Below are 17,793 nucleotides of genomic sequence, written 5' to 3'. Positions count from 1 at the left end.
CGTACTTCTCTTATCCAACACAGCTAATAAAGCCACTGGCTCTTATACATGTTTCCATTCCTTATTTTGTAAAATACATGGCATTTTTTTTGGCAATGGCATGATGTGGAATCTCAGTTCCCAGACCAGAAATCAAACCTGGGCTGCAGCTATGAAAGCACAAAATCCTAAATATTAGACCACCAGAGAACTCTCCTTGAAGATTATTTTTTAAAACTGAACTTCATTATTATTAGTTCCCATGATGCTAGATTCTCAAACATGAATGCAAAATTCTATGAGCTGAGTAACACAGTTTGTGTTTTACTTGTGTCACATAACTGGAATCTGTGGAGATGTGTGGGAAGGTCATCTGCCATCTCTTCATACCCCACAAAAGAATAAATTTTCCTATTCACTTGTGATATGTGCAATTTGTAATATGAAAAACAAGAGACTAAGAAGAAAATGCCCCTCAATGCATTTAGGTACATTATGAAATAGGAAAGGAAGTACCCTAGGCTAGATTCCAGGGTGTTTCAGGCATGGCAATTTCACCAATACTAAAAGCGTAATGCAAGCACTAGATTGATAATTCTTCCAAGAACTGAGCTTCTTTGACCCTTTAACGACATTGAATTTAGATGCAGTTTTGGCCCTGCTATAAATATATTAGAAGATACTTACAAGACTTTAACCTCACTATCTATATTTAAAAAATGCAAAGATAGTAGAGGAAAAAATCATCATTTTATTGTTGTGTGGTTAACATGTTAACCTAAGTCCAAAAGCCTATTTTGGAGGCCAAGAAAAGACAATACAGTCTCTTGATGTATGGGTTTGGGAGGGGCAAGTTAGTGCAGGCCACATACTCCACGTTAGCAATGTATTCTCATACCCATATGAGAAGACAACACATATAAATAGGAAAGAATAAATTTACACTTTGGTCTCCATATGGGAGGTGATTTTTTCCTGAATATCTCTTGAGACAAAGGGTAGAAGAAGGCCTTTTCAGCATTTCTAGTTCCTTCTGCATGTGAAAGGAGCAAGTGAGGGAGCTGTGCTGTGGCCTTTGAAGATACTGATGTGGTTCCTCAGCATAATATTGATGGTAAAATGATCCAGAGCAGGAGGAAGAAGAGGAGGAAATGGCACCTTCTCGGATATATATATATATAGAGAGAGAGAGAGAGATAGATAGATAGATAGATAGATATAGGTATAGATATAGATAGATATAGATATAGATTTTTTTTTTTCTTTTCAGGGCTTCGCCTGCAGAATATGGAAGATCTGGGGCTAGGGATCAAATTAGAGCTGCAGCTGCCTGCCTATGCCACAGCCACAGCAACACATGATCTGAGCTGCATCTGCAACCTATGATGTGGCTTGCAGCAATGCTGGATCCTTAAGCCACTGAGCAAGGCCAGGGATCAAACCCTCATCCTTACTGACACTAGTCATGTTCTTAACCCACTGAGCCACAATAGGAACTCTCCTTAATTTTCTTTTCAAAGACTATTTTGCATTATTTTGTCTTTGCCATCAACTTTATAATGTGGCTATCACTGTAGCAGACACATCTATTTCCCATTCTTTGTCATTCTTCCCCCCGCCCCCGACCCCATGACTTGACCTACAGCCATGCCGGCATGCTGGTAACTTTCCATTTCAAGAGTTTGGCTTCTCTTCCTGGGGTCAAAGGATCCTGAAATCATCCTCAGACCATATTCAAAGTGGTCTGGAAGTGCCTGAGGTCTGATGTACTAAGAAAAGTGCTCAACTATGAAGGTATAGAACTCAATGGATAAATACCCTAGCTCTTTAACCTTCATTTGGACTATTTAAAGGAAAACTTCAAAACATCATAAGTTGATTGAAACATAGCTGCATACAGAAGATGTGGTACATGTATACAAATGGGGTGTCACTCATCCCTAAAAAAGAATGAAACAATGCCATTTGCATCACCATGGATGGACCTAGAGATGATCATACTATATGAGGTCAGAAAGTAAAAAGCAAACATCACCTCCAGGTGTAATTTAAAATAAAGGATACAAATGAGCTTATTTGAAGAACAGAAAAAGACTCACAGACTTTGAAAACAAGTTTATGTTTACCAAAGGGGAATGCTGTGTGTGGGGATGGACTGGGGTTTTCAGACTGGCATATGCACACTTGCCAAGGGGGACCTGCTGCATAGCACAGAAAAACTCTACCCAATATACTATGATAATTTATACGGGAAAAGGATCTGAAATAGAATGGATGTGTGTACATGTATAACTGAGTCCCTTTGTTGTACAGCAGAAACTATCACAACATTGTAAATTAACTATGCTTCAATAAAACTTTAAAAATATGAAAAATATAGCAGAAATTTACTCATTTTGCATACTTTATTAGCTTTCTTCCTTCTCTTTCTCACCCTCCCCATTCTGTCATTTTTACTTCCTAGAATCTTTCACCAAATAAACATCATATATCCATCATATATAAATATATATATCCTAGAATCACCTACCTAATAAACATATACCAAGTAAACATTGTATCATTCATGACTCTGTCTTCTCTTGTTAACCGAAAGAGGTCACGGATATCTACAGCATAAATAAACTCTGTGGATACATGGTCATAAGAGATAATGGTAAGGTCATGTTCCTGAATCACTGAAAGCCCTGAGGCATAGACACAGCATCAACAACTCTGGCTTGATGATTAGCATCTTTGCTTAGCCAAGATCCTAGGTGGAGCTTTAAAGAAATTCTTACTCCATCCTCAGAGTTCTTGTGGCCTAGAGTCCTGGTATTTAAATTATAACTTGTAGAAACAAGGTTGTTTACTCCTTTCAAAGAACACAATAACAGTGGTAAAAACATATTCTTTCTCCAGAAATCATAGTTATGAAAAGATAATTCACATTCATGGTATAGTGTGTTGAGTCTGGCATCAGGACTAAAACTCATATCCGTAATTTTAAATTGAAGACAGGTCGATAGTTGTCACTGGAGCTATTCTAGTAATTACGCTAATCAATGCCATCTACCCACCTAAAACAAGAAATGCCTTCTTGTTCCCCCGTGTGATTATTAGTCTGATTGCAGACAGAAATTTATGAGTGTCTCTCCCTGTGGAGACAGTGCCCTGGGAACTTGAACACAATTTTGTGGTTATTCTGAAAGCATCTGAGAATAGGAAATGATGTCAGTGATCTTTGCTAATTATTCAGGGTACACTTGATTTCCCTATTGAGGAAATTTCTCTTAAATATGATTCACCTGCTTTCTTTGGTTATTACTTTTAGTGCAACTCCCTCAAATATCTGGATTGAAGTTTATTATTTGTTGGATAGGTGCTTTAATCGCCCACAAATCACTTCCACATTCAGTGTTTTCCACAGTGGCTTCTTCCAAAGTTTTAGGTCTGAAGATAAAGATAAACCACATTAAATATGCCCTACAGTTTTTTTAATGATCCAAAAGTAATATAAACTCTGAACATGTATCTGTTTTTTTACCTAAAATGATTAAATTGAGCTAATTATACTTTGATTCCATACCACAAAATCATGATATGAGAAAAATGAGCAAAATTAATTCACTTAAATAAATATGGATCTATTTCAAGATTTCTTTTATAAATATATTCCATCATCAGTACACAAGAATTTCATACTCAGCACATCCAACTTATGAATATGTACTGTTTTTGCATGTGTTAAGGGATTGCAATAAATAAACGAATCAGATTTAACTCTATAGAACTAAAATTGTTCCACTTAATCCATTATTTTTACAAAGTCCAAATACTGGTCTTAATTTGGAATAGAAAAATGTACTAAACACAATCCATGTCAATAAAAAAAGTTAAAAGATTAAAATGGAAACAGATAAACACAAATTTTAATACAGTTTTTTTAAAAAAATATTAAAGCATAGTTAAATTACAATGTTGTGTCAATTTCTGCTGTACAGCATATTGACCCAGCCATACATATATATACATCTTTTTAACATACTGTCTTCCATCTTGTTCTAACCCAAGGTAGATAGTAGGGTCTCATCACTTACCCATTCTATATGTCATAGTTTGCATATACCACTACCCAAAAGTCTGTAGCAGTGAAAATATTGACAATCTTGGATAATGCTGATGAAACAGTTACTGAAGTGACACCAAAAACTGGCACACACACCCTGTAGCAGAGGCAGGCTGGCTGATCACCAAATCCTTTTTGTTTTTGCTCCTTCTACCACATCTCCAACTTTCAGTTCATTCTACTTCTTTTTTGAATGATTTATTTAAATGGACTTCTTTCATTTCCACGGAGGTGGCTTGTAAAAATATCCTTTGGTAAGCAGAGATGGCAGGTGTGACCTATGACTATGTAGACAAGTGGAGGTGATGCTTGAGGACTGTCAGGGTGAGAAGCTGCTCAAACCAAACTTAGCTAGAAATAGACTGTTTGCAAAATATATTTCTTTTAAAAAATTATTAAATCATAGTTGATCCACAATACTACCTAGATTTCTGCTGTAGAGAAATGCGACCTAGTCATATATATATATATATATATATATATATATATATGTATATGTGTATGTATATATATATATATATATGTATATGTGTATATATATATATTTTTTTTTCTAACACTATCTTCCATCATGTTCTGTCATTAGCGATTTGATCTAGTTCCCTGTGCTGTACGGCAGGCCCTCAATGCTTATCCATTCCACATGTAATAGTTTATATCTTCCGACCCCAAACTCCCTGTTCATCATCCCACTCCCTCCTCCCACTCCACTCGGCAACCAAAAGTCTGCTCTCCATGTCCATGATCTGTTTCTAGAGTATTTTTTTTTTTTATTATTAGTGATCTCTTTTGAGCAAGGCATAAGAAAATCTCCACAGAAGTCTTAAAATTCCTCAATTTTTCTTTGGAATGTATAAAATTATAAAGTGTGTCAACTTCTCTTTTCTTTTTGGTTATTGATGTGGCAGGAGCTTGTTTTGTTTTGTTTTGTTTTGTTTAAACCAGAGTGTTATAAGATGTATGTAAAGTACTGAGATATTTGATCACGTCCTTCATAATAACAGGAAATGCTGGGAAAAAGCTGGGCCTGTAAGTAAGGTTTGGGATTTAAATTTGTAGAATGATATTTATTATTCTGATTTGGGGAAAACCGAGTGACTTTTCTTATATCATCATCTTAAAAGTGTTCACAGTGTGCCACCCAGGATGCACACACTTTATCTTCTTTTCTGCGTAGGAAATCCCTACCGTACAGAGTTGGGACAAGCTTCTTAATGCCTCTGCTGCAGGTACAGAATGAGAGGTTCCTGTCGTCGATGTCTCAAGTCTTTCCCAACTTTCATTATTTGGACACAAAGACCATGGATGCAGGGAGGTGAGGAGATGCAGGAGGCGGAGGAAGGGAACTAGCCTGATGGCACAGTTCCGAAGGCAGGGTTCCCAACAGAGGTATAAAAAGCCTACCCACCGGCGCAGTTCCGAGGGCAGGTTTAGAAATAGGGAAAAGGGCTTACCCAGTGGCACAGCTCCCAAGGCAAGTCCTAAAAACAATGAGGCTCACCTGCTAACCAACCCGACAACAATGGCAACAATAACAAAATGAAAGCTTTGCACAACAGTGCAACAATAAAAAAATCGCTTCTTGGAGAAATCAGTCTTTTCTGTTATTTACTTATTATTCAGTCTTTCCTGTTATTTGTTTGCTATTCTTTGTTATTTTCCTATATTGTTTTGTGACTCAATAAAATTGGAACAACAACAAAAAAAATTGGAACAGTAATAAAATAATAAGAGCTTCACCTTAGTGGAATTCCCCCTATTCAGGTCTAATGTAGGGAAAAACAAAGTATTCATTAGTTTGTTACAAGTAAGAGTAGGCTTTAGAGTTAGGTAATTGTGGAATGTACAATTGGTTAGAATAGGTTAGACATACATTATTCTTGATGGAAAAACATAATAATTTTGCTTTTAATGAATTTTGTAGGAAGCTTTTAAGTTTTAGGAAATTAAGTTGCTTTGATAGAAAAAAAAATATTTTCTCATACTGTCCCCTGACCATAACGCGTTGAAGTTAGTACCCCAAGCTTTAATCTAAAAAATGAGTTTTTGTAAATGTCAAATTCTTGTGCTTGTGACCTTTCTAGTTGCTAAAGATTAGCTTAAAACAATAATGGGTGGCGCTTGCTAAGAGTAACCCCAAAACGCTTTGTACCAAATCGCCTTATTTTCACATAATGTTTTTTCCACATGATGTTTTGTACCCATTATAGTTTTACATGATGTGTTGTATCTGTTAGTTTTAATTAAAATCTTTAGGACACAATGTATATCTACTGTACCATGTAATCTAAAAGTTTAACCTTTAAAAATATGATCTAAGCACTGTGACGTAAGTTACAATTAAGCTGTCTATATAAACTGCTACTTATGCTAATAAAATTTGAGCTGTCAAGCACCCTGAAAGAAGGGACAAAGAGGCTGTCTCCGTGTGCATCCACCGACACCATCCATCCCCGTAGGAACACCTTGGCTGCTGGAGCTGGACTCTGGCACATGGACCCACCTGAGCACCCAGGTAGGCATAATCTGAAAGTACAAGTAGCTTAATGCCCCCCAGAGGATGAGCTTTGAACAACAGGAGATGAAAGCTGGCAGATAAATTCTTTTTTATGTCTTACTTCATAAAACTGATGACTGGATGATGTGCCTGTGTGGATGATTGATGGAGTCAGTTCATCATTTCTGATAAATGAGTGACAAGTGATATGCAAGTACATGTATATGTGTGTAACATATTTGGAAACTTTGAACCACATACTTCTTGTTTATGTTTCCTTCAAAGGAGGCTTTGTGTATAGCTCGTTTAGAACAGATTCTGTAGCCAAGTAATGCAGAAAGGGTACACAGTTTGTAAGCTTTGGTGAGACTATCTTATTGAGTACTAATGACAGGTGCAAAATTTTAGATTGTCCAATTTCACAAAATGTGCCAATATGGATATTGATGTTTTAGATGGAGTGACACCACCACCCCCGCCCCCAGCCTGCCAAAGATGCCTAGGTCCGAATCAACAGAATCTGTGAACATGTTGCTGTGGAAGATAAAGATGCTTGCTGTTGTGATTGAGTTATGGACCTTGAGATGGAAAGGCTCCCCTGGATTGTTTGAGTGAGTCCAATGTAATCACAAAGGAGAAAAGGACAAGAGAGGAGGAATCAGAGAGGAATATGTGGTAGTGAAAGCAGAGGTCAGAATGACAGCCTTGCTGGATGGAAGAGGATGCCAGGCATGGGCTGTGGGCAGCCTCTAGGAGAGGCAAAAAAAAAAAAAAAAAAAAAAAAAAAAAAAAAGATTATTTTTTCCCCACAAGTCCTGAAATGCATACAATCTCCTGATATTTTGACTTTAGCCTAGAAAGACTCATTTTGAAATTCTGCCCTCCAGAACTGCAGTAGCCCACAGTTGAAGTTCTTGTTAGAGTTCCCATTGTGGCTCAGTGGTTAATGAACCCAATTAATATGATGAGGATGCAGCTTCGACCCCTGGCCTTTCTCCTGGGCCAAGTATCCAGTATGTCAGTGAGCTGTGGTATAGCTTGGATCCCCTGATGCTGTGGCTATGGCTGTGGCTGTGGTGTAGGCCAGCACCTACAGCTCCCATTTTATCCCTAGCCTGGGAACCTCCATATGCCTTGGGTGAGGCCCTAAAAGGACCAAAAAAAAAAAAGTTCTTTCTGTTTCAAACCACTGAGTTATTGGTGATTTTTTTGCTTTTTGGTAAAAAAAAAAAATCAGAAGCACTATGAAACTAATACAAGGGACAACATAATTATTTTTAGAAAAATATGTATATGTTAACCAAATTAAAAGGTAGGAAACACTACAGCCTTCATTCTTAACTTTAATTCATTTTTTAAAATATGGAGGGGTAGTCCAAGGCCACTGGTCCCAGAAGCTGGCAGCATCCAAGAGCCCGGGTGCTGTGCCTGTGTGAGGCTGTCAGGGCCCATTGCCAACAGGAAGCTGAGCCTGATGGGGGCCCCACAATGGATCTGAGGGAGCCAGGGATGGGTCCCTGAAGCAGCTAAAAGTAGCCCTGGAGGAGTTCATGCAGGTCACCTCGAAGGGCAAGACCCCTGGCAGCTGTCAAGGGCCTTGGTCTCAGGGTTGCAGGTGCCTGGGCAGGAGGAAAAGACACAGGGAACTGAGGAAGGAGAAGCAGCACCTGAGGTAGGCACCTTGGCTCCAGCGGACTGCAGGCCCTGCCCGGGGCCAGGTTCTGGCAGCAGACCTGGGGAAGTGAGCTGGCCGTGGGCATAGGTGGGCAGTGGAAGGGCAGTTGGCTGTTTCCATAGGCTTTGGAGGGGCTAGGACCTCCCCTGGCCCAGGGCCCCCTTCCCCTGGCTAAGTGGTCCCCTGGGAGGACCATGGGCCCCACAGCCACTACAGCTGAGTGGAAACAGGTGATTCTGGTGGCCAATGAGGAGGAAAATCAGAAGATCCTATAGCTGGAGCAGTGCCTTGGCTTGAGCAAGCACAGAAAGAAGGGCAAAGGGGGCTCCATGCTGCTCAGCTACATTATGGGAGCCCTAGAGTCTAGGAAAAACTGGCTTATGTGAAAGCAGTGAGGAGGAGGAAGAGGGTGCAGGATAGAGGGACCCCAAAAGTGATGAAGAGAGTGACTGGGAGGAAGAGAGTGACTGGGAGGAGGAGGACATGGAAGAGGAGAGGGAGTGGGAATTGGGAGTGCAGAGCGAGGGCGAGGAGGGGGAGGAGGACAAGGACTTGAAAGAGAAGGACATGGAGGGGGAGAACAACAACCAAGAAGAGGAAGAGCAAAAAGCCAAAGGGAGAGTGAAGGAGAAAGGGAGGAAAAAGAGGGGCCATTTTGCTGAAGATGAAGAGAGGTGTGAAAATTCCTCCAAGGATGTTGACACAACTGACCAGAGTCTTTTTGAAAATGCTGGAAAGTACATCCTGGCCCATGTGAGGCTATCAGAGGAGACAGTGGATGCTCAGAAAAAGGAAATACTGGAAAGGTTAAAGAAACAGGTCAAATGTCTGATTAACAGGTCAAGTGACCGAACATGGCCTCCATAAGCTACCACCTAGAGGACCTGTACATGGTGCACAGCAGGAAGGACCTGAGAGACACCATGACAAGCATCCTCCTGAGCACCAGCGCCCCGTCTGAGACCATGCACAGCAGGCTGGTGATGGAGCATTTGCTTCTGGTCAGCATCTTGTACCACATGGTTGGGATCAAGGTTGGCAACCACATTTTGGAGGCCATGGTGAGGAGGTTTGATGATGTCTATAGAAGTGGATGTGATGGGAAGAAGCGTGACAACCTGGTCACCATCATTGCCCACTAGTAAAACCTCCACATGGTGCAGTCTCTCCTCATCTTTGACTTTTTGAGGAAACTTGTTGGAACGTTCACAGAAAGATACTGAACTGATCCTGTTAAGGCTTTGTTACTTAAGGAACTAATCACTGAATCCCAGGCCAGGACCAGAGTAGCATTTGGTTCATTCTGGAGTCACTGCTGGCCCTGAAGAACAACAATGTGTGAAAGATCCCAGGCTATGACCCCAAGCCCATGGAGAAGCTGTGGAAGCTTCAGAGAGCCCTGGCCTGCAGAACTGGCTCAGGGATGGAACTTTCCCAAAAGCAGAGAATGAACAGTGACATCTGGAGAAATATATTTTGTACAATAATGACGAGTGAAAAATTTTTGGACATGTTTGAGAGGCTTCTAAAGCTTGGACTTAAGGATCATCAGGAGAGAGAAATCATTCACGTCCTACGTGGACTGCTGCCTTCAGGAGAAGATGTGCAATGCTTTCAACACCTTCCTGGTGGGAAAGTTCTGTGACCACGAGAGGAGGTTTCAGATGACTTTCCAAATCAGCCTATGGGACAAATTTCTGGACTTAGAAAATTTGTCAACCAATGATTTCTCTAATTTGATTCATTTGGTGGCCCATTTGTTGAAGACAAAATCACTTCCATTTTCCATCTTAGAGATCATTGAATTCAGTGAATTGGCCAAACCCAGGGTCCACTTATAACAAAAAGTATTAATATACTCTGTTAATGGAAACAGAAGTTGAAGACCTTGGTTTAATTTTTGCAAGGGTGTCCAGACAAACCTGTGCTGGGCCTGTTGAGGGAGGGCCTGAAGCTGTTCATAAGCCACAGGGAGTGCCAGCACCTAGGAGGCCAGAGAGCTGGAGCTGTGGGAGAGAGCCGAGCTCAGCACTAGGGCCCTGCAGGGTGGGGCTTCCCTAAGGATGTAGTCCCGGGCCCAGGGAAGGGGGCCTGCCTGAGAGCACCGTGTGCACATCTTGGTGGAGCTGTGGCACAGTCTTTTGTACTTAAAATAGCATATTTTGATCCAAGGTTATATTGTATTTGTGTTTTGAGCCATTTTCAAATAACTAATCTCTAGGAGGAGGGAGAGAGGGAGGGAGAGGCAGGCCCTGGGTCCCCTTCCTTAAGAGATGAGACTTGGCAGAGGGTATGCCCATGTCTTATGTTTTTTATAGACCAAATAGCCCTCTAGAAAGTGTAGTTATAAAGAAATTGATGTGTTTTTATCTTTTTTATATGGTGGTTAAAAGTTCAGAAACCATCTGTTAAATGTGCCTGGTGTTTCATTGATCGTTTCAAGTATCTGGGCTGTAGTGTTTCGAGAAGCAAGCATGTTACTCAGGCCTTGGTGGGGGAAGAGAGTCCATCTTAACTCACATACAGCCCTGATGTGGTCAAGGGCCTCTTCCCTGTTTGTGTCTGTCACTCACACGTGTTGATGCCAGGTTTAGATGCACTTTCCTGAACGATCTCAAAGTCACCAAGTAGGTACGGGCCAGTTAGCAGGTGTGGTTCACTGATCTGGGCTCTGGGAGGTGTAGATGTGCATAGAACTGAACTGCCTGTGGGGAATGAGTGTTCATCTTGTGAGACACCCAACCACCAAACATGTAAATGGATCAGTTGCATGAAGTAAAAAATGCTCATATACTTACCATTTGCCACAAATTCACAAAGGTCTTGTTTTTCCTGCCCTTGGAATGTGCTTCTCTCCCCTAAATGCTGCAGACCTGATTTAAATGTCGCCTTCAGTTGAAAAAGTCACCAGGATGTGAGTGTAGAATAATATTCTGTGCTCTATAGATGCTTACGACCAAGCAGTGTGTGTACTAAACCTCTGGCTGGCTTTCCGGCAGAAGATAAACTTCCATAGACGGAGACCCGTTTTTGTATCATTTTTATTATTAAAAAAATTTTTTAATCAAAAAAGTCTTTCCCCTCACCACAGAATGTATTTGTGACTTAATTCATTGAGTAGGTTTTACATTTGTTATATGGCAGGTCATCCAAAAATATGCCCTCTGTAAGTGTAAAACCCCCCTTTTACAAGAAAATATCATGGGTTTCCACATGATGGTAAGTAACTATGCTTTCAAGTAGCATGACCTGAAGCTACTGGAATTCAGAATTGCTTAAATATATATGTTTTGTTATTTATTACAATAATTTGCATTTGGAAAGTACTGCCAGGTGCTGAGACAACCATTGCTTGGTGTATATATGAATTTTTGGTCTTAATTTTGATGCAGGTTGAGAGCAATGCACATAGATTTTGAAAAAAGCTGTCTTTTGGGGACTTATCATTAAAATAGGGGCATAAGAAAATTTTTAATGCATTAAAATGTGTCAGTGAAGTCTATTACATATATTTTGAGTGCCAGTGTAGGGTATTTTTAAATAAGAGGCTCGTTGCTAGTCAAAACACTGCACTTTACCTTTCCATTTTCCACCTTATCACATGATTTAGGTTGCAGAGTCTAAACAGTTTCTGACCCTTGCTTTCTCTTTGCCCCCACACATAGAGGAGGCAGATAGGCAGACTGTTCATTGTTGGTGAATCTGGGTTAAGTTTGTACAGATGAGGAGTACTTTTATATTTTTCCTCTAAGTTTTAAATTTTTTCCAAATGAAGATTTTTTGGCTTTTTCTTAAGGCCATGCCCACAACATATGGAAGTTCTCAGGCTAGGGGTTGAAACAGAGCTGTAGCTTCAGACCGACACCACAGCTATAGCAACGCAGGATCCGAGATGTGTCTGAAACCTACACCACAGCTCACAGCAGCACCAGATACTCAACCCACTGAGGGAGGCCAGGGATTGAACCTGCATCCTCGTGGGTCCTAGTCAGGTTCATTAACCACTGAGCTATGAAGGGAATTCCCCTCAAAATAAAGAATTTTTACAAAGCACAAAAAATATGGAGGACATGGATGAACCTAGAGATTATCATACTGAGCAAACTAACCCAGACAAATATCATATATCCTTATCTATGTGGAATCTAATTTTAAAATGGCACAAAATAACTTATTTATAACAGAAACAAACTCACAGATTTCCAAAACCAAGCTTGTGGTCACCAGAACTGAAACCACTGGGGGGAGGGAAGAATTGGGAGGCAGAAATAACATATTCACACTACTGTATAAAGCAGATGATTAATGAGAATCCACTATATAGCCAAGGAAAATATGCTCAATAGTTTGCAATAACTCGAATGGGGAAAAAAGAATGGATATATTTATATGCCTATCTGATTCATTTTGCTGTAAACCTGAAATTAATACAACACTGTAAGTCAACCATACTCCAATAAAATTAAAATAACAAATAAAAATAAATTTTTAAAATATAGAGGATTTGTAGCAATTCAAGTGAGTTCAGTCCTGTTGCTCCAATTCTTCACCTAAGAGGATTGTTTTCTGCTCAGGAGTATAGATTTTTAATTGCAAGTGACTAAGCTGATGAAGGCAAATACAACCATAATAAAGTAAAAACAATTAGACAAACAAAATAAAATTATACTTCATGTACTTTTATATATTTATAAATAGCACAACATAAAAATCCTAAAGGCTAATGCTATCAAGTTATTGCTGATTTTGTCCCAAAGACCAGAAGTTTCCATCACATGGCATGACACTTCTGTTTTCAGCTATTCTGATTATTTGAGGCTAATGTTAGAAATTAACTCATGAACCCGAGTCTCATGGTTCCCATGTTTAACTTATTTCTGACTTCTCTGATAATGTCATGAATAATTTATCTTTTGATGTCATCTGTGCCTCCCATAACATGCTCACTCTTCCCCACTCCACTTTACATCAGTAGCATTTCATGTGTACAGACAGAGATGGGGCACAAAATGACTTATTTCATTTTGTGCAATGAGAGCTTTTGAGAATTGGTGTCATTTGGAGAACTGTGATCTTTTTGTGTGTTTGTAAAAATATTTCAATCCAAAATACACTGACTAAAAATGTTAAGAGAAATATGTGTAGTTATGATTTTATAAAAAAGACAATTACTTTTATACAATAATTTTTAATATGAGAATATGACAAATGAAACTATTCTATGTCATATTTGGTTGAATATCAAATTTTGCTTTGTGTATCTATGCCAAGTGTGAGAAGTGCAAAAGTGGACTTCCCTTTTATAATCTTTTTTTTTTTTATTCAGTCTATTTTGCCACAGGGCTATTTTCAAGTATATCTAAGCATTTTATGTTTAGTTTTTATTTTCCACAAAGGTTTATTTCTTTTCCTGTGGTGTACATTTATTTTAAATACAAGATAAAAAATTTGGTCTGAAAAGGTTGAGAAACTGATGGGTAAAATGCAGCAAAAAGTTACAAAACTTTTAAAAGCTGAACAAAAGAGATTAGTGACAAGGAAGATGATTTACCTCACTCTTGACAACTGCCCAAGAAATCATTCCTGCATGCATTCCTCCATCGTGAGCCACAATGCTTTCTCTTCCATGTTTAGCAATTCTGAAAACCCTTTGCTAACTCTAGTAACACATACTAAAAATAAATTTTATTGAAATATAATTGATTTAGAAGGCTGTGTTGGCTTGATGTATACACACACACACTGCTGGTGTGGCCCTAAAAAGCCAAAACAGTAAAAAACAAAAAGATATTGAGTATAGTTTCCTGAGCTATAGAGTAGTAGGTCTTTGTGGTTATCTATTTTATATATAGTGTGCATATTTTAATCCCCAAATCCTAATTTATCCATTCTCTTTCCCATAAATATTTTTCCTACCTCTGTGGGTCTATTTCTGTTTTGTAAATAAGTTCATTTGTTTGTTTCATTTTTAGGTCACACTTGAGGCACATGGAGGTTCCAAGGTTAGGGGTCAAATTGGAGCCACATCCATAGCAACTCATGATTTTGAGCCCCTTCTGTGACCTACACCACAGCTCAAGGCCACACTGGATCCTCCACCCAAAAGGTGAGGCCAGGGATTGCACCCACATCCTCAGGGATCATAGCAGTATTCATTTCTACTGCAACACAAGGGGAACTCCAGTTTTGTAAATAAGTTCATGTGTAAACACATTACTTTTAAATGTGTTTACATTCAAATGCCTTTTGACTTACATTAGTGCATTTTCTTTGAACAATGAGTGCATTTTTCTACAGGGAAATTTTGGTATTTAAAGTTGGTATGGAAAGAACTAAGTTTTTTTTTTTTTTCCATTGAAAATAATTGATTTTTTTTTAAACTATTGCCCGATCACTTAGCAGAAGAAAATAAACCCTTAAACAAGGGTAGGTGTCATTTAAATTTGTCATTCATTTGAACAATTGTCAGGGGTTATCCAGAAATCTCTTCAACGCCTCCTTGACATCCTTGTTCCTTAAGCTATAAATGAGGGGATTCAGCATTGGTATCACTAGGGTGTAGAAGACCGAGGCCATCTTATCAGTGTCTAAGGAGTGGTTGGTCCTTGGTTTCAAATACATGAAAAAAAGGGTGCCATAGAACACAGTGACAGCCAGTAAGTGAGAAGCACAGCTGGAAAAGGTTTATTGTCACCCCTCTGATGGATGTATCCTCAAAACGGCAAGGGCGATGTTGAAATAGGATGTTGGAATGATAATTAAAGGGAAAAAACAAGTTGGTCCCTGAAAAGGTAAACACTTCAGTTTCTGGAATGTAGGTATCAGAACAGGACAAGACTAACAGAGGGACATTATCACAGTAAAAATGATTGATCACATTGGATGAGCCATACCACACAGAGAACACACAGAAGAGACTGTAGAGGTGAAAAAGAGACACCAGGAGAAGGCAGATCTGTGGGGAAACCACCACCAAGTAGAGCAGGGGTGTGCAGATAACCACATAGCAGTCACAGGCCATGGCACCGCATGAAACTCTCAGCATGATAAACACTAAGAATCCACCCACTTGGGCTACACACCCATAGTAAGATATGGTTTTCTTTGTATCCAAGACATTAACCAGAATTTTAGGGGCAATGACAATAGAATTGCCAAGGTTAATGACAGCCAAATGCCAGAGGAAAAAGTACATGGGGGTTTGAAGTTGAGAGTCAGCTCTGGTGCGGGTGATGATGACCAAGTTTCCTCTCAAGGTCAGAGCATAGATCACCAGGAAAATACCAAAATGAGGGATCTGGAGCTCTGGGTGGATTGAGACCCCCATTGGAATGAATTCAGTCCCTCGAGTGAGATTTTCTGGAGCCATTTATTTTGCTGATTTTATCTTTCAACAGGGAAATGGAAAGAAATTAATAGATGGCAAAATGTTTTTGTTTTTGTTGTTTCCTATTAGATAACCAGATTCTTAAATGTTTCTTTTAAAATCAGTTTACTTATGTTCACAAACAACTAAAAGTTTCATATCTTTTAAATTGTTTTTCCTCTCCACCTATTCACAATGTTGAGGAATACAACTATCCAGAGACCCATTTCTGGATCTTAAACCTGCTTGACCAAGTTATTAATGTATTTATGCACTGTAGGATATGGCTTATATTGGAAAGGTATGCATTGATTTATTACGATTATACATAGGTATTTTCATGCATATATAATGTATAAATTTCATGAAAATATACCTGCAGGTATATATGTGTATGTGTGTATTTACATATACATGCTTCTGTGTATGTGTTTGTGTTTCTAGTGATAAAAAAGTGCTACCTATAAGATGCTGATGAGCTATAGTGATACCTAGGTTTTCTTTTTTTCTGCTTACATGCTACAGGCCTTCTTTCCAGCCCAACCTTTATCATCATCCTTGTATTTTCTTATTTCTATGGAAAAATCTTTCAATATCCTGGTTTTTTCCTCAACAGTCATTATATCACTACTCTGATTCAACCAGGAGACCTACACTTCAATACTGTTCCTTCTTATAACCATTCAGAAATTCTTTTTTATAATTTTTTTAATTTTTTTATTTATTTTGTTGTTGTTGTTGTCGTTGCTATTTCTTGGGCCGCTCCCACGGCATATGGAGGTTCCCAGGCTAGGGGTTGAATCGGAGCTGTAGCCACCGGCCTACGCCAGAGCCACAGCAACGCGGGATCCGAGCCGCCTCTGCAACCTACACCACAGCTCATGGCAACGCCGGATCGTTAACCCACTGAGCAAGGGCAGGGACTGAACCCGCAACCTCATGGTTCCTAGTTGGATTCGTTAACCACTGCGCCACGACGGGAACTCCCCAGAAATTCTGAATATGCTTTTATTAAATCACATTTCCTTTCTTTGATCAAATGAACCAGTCCTGTTCTAGCTATCCCTCTATCTTTTAGCTCCTTAGATAACATCTTAATTTTGTTTTAGAAGGCCTTTCTTTTCTTTCTTTTCTTTCGTTCGTTCGTTCTTTATTTTTTACCTTTTTATGGCCATACCTGATGCATACGGAAGTTCCTGGGCCAGGGGTTGAATCTCAGAGCTGGAGCTGCAGCCTATGCTACAGCCACAGCAACACTGAATCTAAGCAAACTACACCAGAGGTTGCAGCAACACTGGTTCCTTAATCCACTGAGTGAGGCTGGGGATTGAACCCAAAACCTCACAGAGACAACGTCGAGGCCTTAACCCACTGAGCCACAACAGAAACGCCCACTCTCCCTTCTTAATTAAAAGAGACTTACACCTCTCTTCTTTAAAGTTAAAGCCACTTTTGATTTTTAAAAGTGTGTAAGGTATAGGTTGATCTGTTTATTTTGCTTGCAGAGAGAAATGAGTGATGGAGGAGTTACCATTATTTAGCATGCAATGTATTCTGTGCCCAGAACATACCAAACTCTTTGAAATAATGATTTCATTATTCTGCAGAAGTGACCTAGAAGGTGGATATATTATTTAATACATCTGATGAGACAATTTAGACCCAACGAGATTCACTTTTTCAAAGAGTCTGTATGGGATATTTGTTAATGGCATGGTATTGTGATTTAATTTTTTGTGTTTCTTGCACATAAAGCAACTTAGTGAATGTTTCACTCTGAGGTAATATATTCAATAAATGTATCCTTAATTTAAACAGATGAAAAAAGAGCATTGGATAGCAATTATTTTTCACTAAATTTGTGCAATTAACTATTGAATAGGAGGACATTTGTGTATATCCTTATCTGTTATTAATTATTTTTTAGTGAAATGTAACTGATGACACACCAAGAATTCTTTTTAATTTGGTTAGTACATGTCATCGAAATAAAATTTCTGCAAACAGCCTCAGTTTTCTCCTATTGTTGGATTTAGCATTTGACCTTTATAAGAATCTCTTTTAATTTTTCCAAACAGTGCTTTTTTGATTTGTTTTGCTTTTTCAGAGCCACTCTTGTGGCATATGGAAGTTCCCAGGCTAGGGGTTAAATTGGAGCTGCAGCTGTT

General features: G+C 39.1%; 2 pseudogenes; one reads left to right on the top strand and one right to left on the bottom strand.

Annotated features, from left to right (window-relative positions):
• Positions 1-8,453: 8,453 nt before the first annotated feature.
• Positions 8,454-10,328, top strand: LOC106507281 (nucleolar MIF4G domain-containing protein 1 pseudogene; annotated as a pseudogene).
• Positions 10,329-14,731: 4,403 nt separating this feature from the next.
• On the bottom strand, positions 14,732-15,628 carry LOC110259733 (olfactory receptor 8J2-like; annotated as a pseudogene).
• Positions 15,629-17,793: the final 2,165 nt, after the last annotated feature.

This window comes from Sus scrofa, chromosome 2 (genome assembly GCF_054392235.1).
Source record: "Sus scrofa isolate SSC_HxYL_T2T_F1_AM1 chromosome 2, Sscrofa_HxYL_maternal_Yorkshire_Landrace_v2.0, whole genome shotgun sequence".
Classification (NCBI taxonomy): Eukaryota; Metazoa; Chordata; class Mammalia; order Artiodactyla; family Suidae; genus Sus; species Sus scrofa.
Note: the sequence above shows the minus strand (reverse complement) of the source record. Positions and strands in the feature narration are given on the sequence as shown.